Genomic DNA, 6,415 nt, shown 5'->3' with positions numbered 1-6,415 from the left:
GTTGCGGAGTTCCACTTTTTTGAGGCTAGAGTGCCGTATTGTTGCTAGTGCCCAAGATGTGCGATCTAGCCACATTTTCTGGAGCGTGGGTGCTATATAGGTGCGGTGGTTCAGTATACATGCCAGTGCTGGATAGGGAGGTGTTCTATATAAGTGCAGGTGCCATATAGTTGCGGAGTTCCACTTTTTTGAGGCTAGAGTGCCGTATTGTTGCTAGTGCCCAAGATGTGCGATCTTGCCACATTTTCTGGAGCGTGGGTGCTATATAGGTGCGGTGGTTCAGTATACATGCTAGTGCTGGATAGGGAGGTGTTCTATATAAGTGCATGTGCCTTATAGTTGCGGAGTTCCACTTTTTTGAGGCTAGAGTGCCGTATTGTTGCTAGTGCCCAAGATGTGCGATCTTGCCACATTTTCTGGAGCGTGGGTGCTATATAGGTGCGGTGGTTCAGTATACATGCCAGTGCTGGATAGGGAGGTGTTCTATATAAGTGCAGGTGCCATATAGTTGCGGAGTTCCACTTTTTTGAGGCTTGGGTGCCGTATTGTTGCTAGTGCCCAAGATGTGCGATCTTGCCACATTTTCTGGAGCGTGGGTGCTATATAGGTGCGGTGGTTCAGTATACATGCCAGTGCTGGATAGGAAGGTGTTCTATATAAGTGCAGGTGCCATATAGTTGCGGAGTTCCACTTTTTTGAGGCTAGAGTGCCGTATTGTTGCTAGTGCCCAAGATGTGCGATCTTGCCACATTTTCTGGAGCGTGGGTGCTATATAGGTGCGGTGGTTCAGTATACATGCCAGTGCTGGATAGGGAGGTGTTCTATATAAGTGCAGGTGCCATATAGTTGCGGAGTTCCACTTTTTTGAGGCTAGAGTGCCGTATTGTTGCTAGTGCCCAAGATGTGCGATCTTGCCACATTTTCTGGAGCGTGGGTGCTATATAGGTGCGGTGGTTCAGTATACATGCTAGTGCTGGATAGGGAGGTGTTCTATATAAGTGCATGTGCCTTATAGTTGCGGAGTTCCACTTTTTTGAGGCTAGAGTGCCGTATTGTTGCTAGTGCCCAAGATGTGCGATCTTGCCACATTTTCTGGAGCGTGGGTGCCATATAGGTGCGGTGGTTCAGTATACATGCTAGTGCTGGATAGGGAGGTGTTCTATATAAGTGCATGTGCCATATAGTTGCGGAGTTCCACTTTTTTGAGGCTAGAGTGCCGTATTGTTGCTAGTGCCCAAGATGTGCGATCTTGCCACATTTTCTGGAGCGTGGGTGCTATATAGGTGCGGTGGTTCAGTATACATGCCAGTGCTGGATAGGGAGGTGTCCTATATAAGTGCAGGTGCCATATAGTTGCGGAGTTCCACTTTTTTGAGGCTAGAGTGCCGTATTGTTGCTAGTGCCCAAGATGTGCGATCTTGCCACATTTTCTGGAGCGTGGGTGCTATATAGGTGCGGTGGTTCAGTATACATGCTAGTGCTGGATAGGGAGGTGTTCTATATAAGTGCATGTGCCATATAGTTGCGGAGTTCCACTTTTTTGAGGCTAGAGTGCCGCGTTGTTGCTAGTGCCCAAGATGTGCGATCTTGCCACATTTTCTGGAGCGTGGGTGCTATATAGGTGCGGTGGTTCAGTATACATGCCAGTGCTGGATAGGGAGGTGTTCTATATAAGTGCAGGTGCCATATAGTTGCGGAGTTCCACTTTTTTGAGGCTAGAGTGCCGTATTGTTGCTAGTGCCCAAGATGTGCGATCTTGCCACATTTTCTGGAGCGTGGGTGCTATATAGGTGCGGTGGTTCAGTATACATGCCAGTGCAGGATAGGGAGGTGTTCTATATAAGTTCATGTGCCATATAGTTGCGGAGTTCCACTTTTTTGAGGCTAGAGTGCCGTATTGTTGCTAGTGCCCAAGATGTGCGATCTTGCCACATTTTCTGGAGCGTGGGTGCTATATAGGTGCGGTGGTTCAGTATACATGCTAGTGCTGGATAGGGAGGTGTTCTATATAAGTGCATGTGCCATATAGTTGCGGAGTTCCACTTTTTTGAGGCTAGAGTGCCGTATTGTTGCTAGTGCCCAAGATGTGCGATCTTGCCACATTTTCTGGAGCGTGGGTGCTATATTGGTGCGGTGGTTCAGTATACATGCTAGTGCTGGATAGGGAGGTGTTCTAGATAAGTGCCTGTGCCATATAGTTGCGGAGTTCCACTTTTTTGAGGCTAGAGTGCCGTATTGTTGCTAGTGCCCAAGATGTGCGATCTTGCCACATTTTCTGGAGCGTGGGTGCTATATAGGTGCGGTGGTTCAGTATACATGCCAGTGCTGGATAGGGAGGTGTTCTATATAAGTGCAGGTGCCATATAGTTGCGGAGTTCCACTTTTTTGAGGCTAGAGTGCCGTATTGTTGCTAGTGCCCAAGATGTGCGATCTTGCCACATTTTCTGGAGCGTGGGTGCTATATAGGTGCGGTGGTTCAGTATACATGCCAGTGCTGGATAGGGAGGTGTTCTATATAAGTGCATGTGCCATATAGTTGCGGAGTTTCACTTTTTTGAGGCTAGAGTGCCGTATTGTTGCTAGTGCCCAAGATGTGCGATCTTGCCACATTTTCTGGAGCGTGGGTGCTATATAGGTGCGGTGGTTCAGTATACATGCTAGTGCTGGATAGGGAGGTGTTCTATATAAGTGCATGTGCCATATAGTTGCGGAGTTCCACTTTTTTGAGGCTATAGTGCCGTATTGTTGCTAGTGCCCAAGATGTGCGATCTTGCCACATTTTCTGGAGCGTGGGTGCTATATAGGTGCGGTGGTTCAGTATACATGCTAGTGCTGGATAGGGAGGTGTTCTATATAGGTTAGGTTAACCCGGACGGCCCTCAGCGGGGCCGCGCATAGGCCAATATGGCCCTTAGTTATCCGGATGGGGGAGTGTATGAACCGTCGCGGGAGTGTTAATGTGGTTTTAAAAAGTCCCCGAGAATCGAGGTGTTTTTAGCATAGGCCAGCAGTTCCTGAGGCGTCCTTTTGGAGGCATCTTCCAGTGATGCCAACACTGGGGCGCCCAGGTATCTCCTCCTTGCCCTTGAGAGAGCCGGACAGTTGCAGATGAGATGTTCCAGGGTTTCGATAGCCCCAGGTTCCTCACATTTCCTGCAACTGTCTCTGTTGGTGATGCCTAGCTTTGCCGCATGTGCAGCAGCCAGACAGTGACCTGTTAGTATTCCCACCATCAGTCTGCAGTCCTTTCGTGGTAGGTGCAGTAGGTAGTGGCTAAGTTTCTCGTTGCGCTCCTTGCACATTATCTTCGAGGTTCTGCAGGTGGTGGTACTCCTCCACCTGCTATCAGTCTGTGCTCTAGCCTGCTTCTCTAGATCGCCTTGCAGCGTTCTGAGGGAGACAGGCACGTTCTCGGTTCTCCTATTCTCCAGCCCGACGCCTTCCTTAGCTAGTACGTCCGCCGCTTCGTTTCCTTCGATGCCCTGGTGGCTGGGAACCCAATAGATCCGCACTGTCTTTGTCGTGCTTAGGATGTCTAATGCCTCCCTGCTCGTCAAGACACTTCTGGAACTGACCACGGACGACTGCATGGATCTTATCGCCGCTTGGCTGTCGACGAATAGGTTGACCGCATCGTGTGTTCGTTCTGTGCGGAGAGCGACCTCCGCTGCTTTCCCGATGGCAAAAACTTCTGCCTGGAATATGGTGCATGGGTCGGGTAGCTTATACGACAGCCTTATCACGGGGTCTGTGCAGTATAGGCCCGCTCCTACTCCTCCGTCCATCTTGGAGCCGTCTGTGTATATATGGAGGTGCTCAGTTTGGTCCCTTCCAATCTTCCAGTCTTCAGGTCCCAGAGATGTGGTTGTTTTGACGTCAAGGCAAGTTTGGGGGGTCATGTAGTCAGTTGATCTGGTCATTTCCCTGCCGATTGAACTATGCCCGTATCCTTGTGGCGATAGATTTCCTGATGCTATGAGGCGTTGTGCTGCCTTTCCCGCAATCAGGCGAGCTTGAATGTCCAGGGGGTCGATTCCGAGTATGGTTTCGAGTGCTTTTGTTGGGGTTGACCTCAGCGCCCCTGTAATACAGAGCAGAGCCTGTCGCTGAGTCTTCTCCATAAGCTTATGGTATGTCTTCTTTTCAGTAGCCTGCCACCACACTAAGGCTCCATACAGCAGAGTTGGTCGCACCACCGAGATGTAGATCCAGTGCATTAGAGCAGGTGACAGGCCCCATGTGCTGCTGAGCATCTTCTTGGATGCATAAAGCGCAATGGTAGCCTTCTTCACCCTTTCCACTACATTGGGCCTCCATGCCAGCTTGCTGTCCAGTACTGTGCCTAGGTATTTCACCTGTGATTTTGGGGTCAGCCTAGTTTGGTCAATTTTCGGGGGGGTCCATATCGGTACCTTGTACCTCTTGGTAAAGAGGATGAGGTCCGTCTTGTCCGCGTTGATACTGAGTCCTACCTCTTCCACCCACTCACGTATCTCCCTGAGTGTACGTTCCATTAAGGAGCTGAGGGTCGATGGACATACACCCGTAATAAGTATGCTTATGTCATCTGCATAAGCCGTTATCTTTGGGGCCTTCCTTTCAAATCTCTTGATGAGGTCGTCGACCACCAGATTCCACAGTAGTGGCGACAGGACTCCACCCTGAGGTGTGCCTCTGTGTGCCCCCTTTACCATGGAAGCAGTGCCCCACTCCGATTGCACCCGTCTGCAACTTAGGAGGTTTTTGATCCAGACGTTGATTGCAGGGTGTATGTTATTCGCTTCTAGGCGACTTGTTATTGCGGTTGTGGCCACGTTGTTGAATGCTCCTGAGATGTCCACAAATGCTCCCAAAGCATACTTTTTGTTGTGAAGGGCGCTCTCGATGGTGGCTACTAGCGAGTGTAGCCGTCTCCACTGATTTCCCTTTAGTGTAGGCGTGTTGGTTTGTTGACATCAGTCCCTCTACCTCATTCCTGATGTGCAAATCCAACAGCTTTTCTAGTGTTTTTAGTATAAAGGAGGTAAGGCTTATCGGTCTGTAGTCCTTGGGACTCACGTGGCTGCACTTTCCTGCCTTAGGGAGGAAGACAACTCTCGAGGTTCTCCATTGGATGGGGATATAGCCCGTACTTAGGCATGCTGAGTATATTGCGAGGAGCCATGGGGTGATAACCTCTTTGGTCAACTGCATCATGGCTGGGAATATCCCGTCCAGTCCTGGTGCTTTTATGCCCGCGAAGGAGTCTATGGCCCAGTGTATTCTCTTAGTGGTTAACAGACCTATTGGAGGGTGTTGTTCCTCGGTTGCTAGGTCCTGATGCTCCTTGGCGTCAGTGACCTCGGTGCATCCAGGGAAGTGCGCCTCCATTAGTGCTGTTAGGGCTTCTTTGCTGCCCTCTGTCCACTGTCCGTTGTCTAGTTTTAGTTGGCTCTGTACTGTGGGCTGCTTTGAAAGCAGCTTCCGAAGCCTGGCGGTTTCGGGCACTTTCTCGATGTTGGAGCAGAAGTTTCTCCACGAGTTCCTTTGTGCCTTACGTATTTCCTTCTTGTAGCTCCTAAGTAGGATTTTATATTCCTCATTGACAATCTCCTCGTTCGCTTGTTTGGCGATCTTGAAGAATTCCTTGAGGTTGTTCCTTTGGAGAGAGAGATCTCGGTTCCACCAGAGTGGCTTGGACCTCCTCTTCGTTCTCGAGGGTTTGCACGATGCATGGTAGGCGTTCAGTAGCTCGTTGGATAGGGTCTTTAGGGACTTCTCTATATCCTCCGCGGATTTCACTGAGCCCGGATTCGCGAGCTTCGAAGTAACTGTCTTTTTAAACTTTGCCCAGTTTGTGTTCCGGGGTTTCTATAGACTGTTGTCTTCGAAAGGTGTTTGAATTCGCACTTGAACTGAATGTACTTATGGTCTGAGAAGGATGGTCTATCGAGGACCCTCCAGCTAGATACCGTAGTACTGTTTCCCATTGCAAGTGTTAGGTCTAGCACGTTAGATGAGGTCGGACCTACGAAGGTGTGCTCCTCCCCAACGTTTGCTATATATAGATTAGTTGCTAGTATAAAGTCTAAGAGTGACTCACCTCTGTCATTGATGTCGGTGCTTCCCCACACATTATGGTGGGCGTTGGCGTCCGTTCCGATGACGAGTTGATAGTTTTTGGTGCCGGCTTCTGTCACCAGGCTCCTGAGTTCGTCGGGTGGTGCGGGTCTGTCGTGAGCCATGTAGCAGGAAGCCACCAGAAGGCGCTTTTCCTCACTTTCCAGCATCACAACCGTCAGGTCATCCGTGCTGTAATGAGACATAAGGTAAGCATGGATTCCCTTTCGTACGAGTACGACGGTTCTGCTCCTGCTTACCGATGTTGAGTAGAACAGGTTATGATTTGAGGACTTTAGTCCGGCCACTGAATTGC

Source organism: Drosophila pseudoobscura, unplaced genomic scaffold (assembly GCF_009870125.1).
Source record: "Drosophila pseudoobscura strain MV-25-SWS-2005 unplaced genomic scaffold, UCI_Dpse_MV25 Unplacedtig00000858, whole genome shotgun sequence".
NCBI lineage: Eukaryota > Metazoa > Arthropoda > Insecta > Diptera > Drosophilidae > Drosophila > Drosophila pseudoobscura.
The sequence above is the reverse complement of the archived record's forward strand: the minus strand, read 5'-3'. Positions refer to the sequence as shown.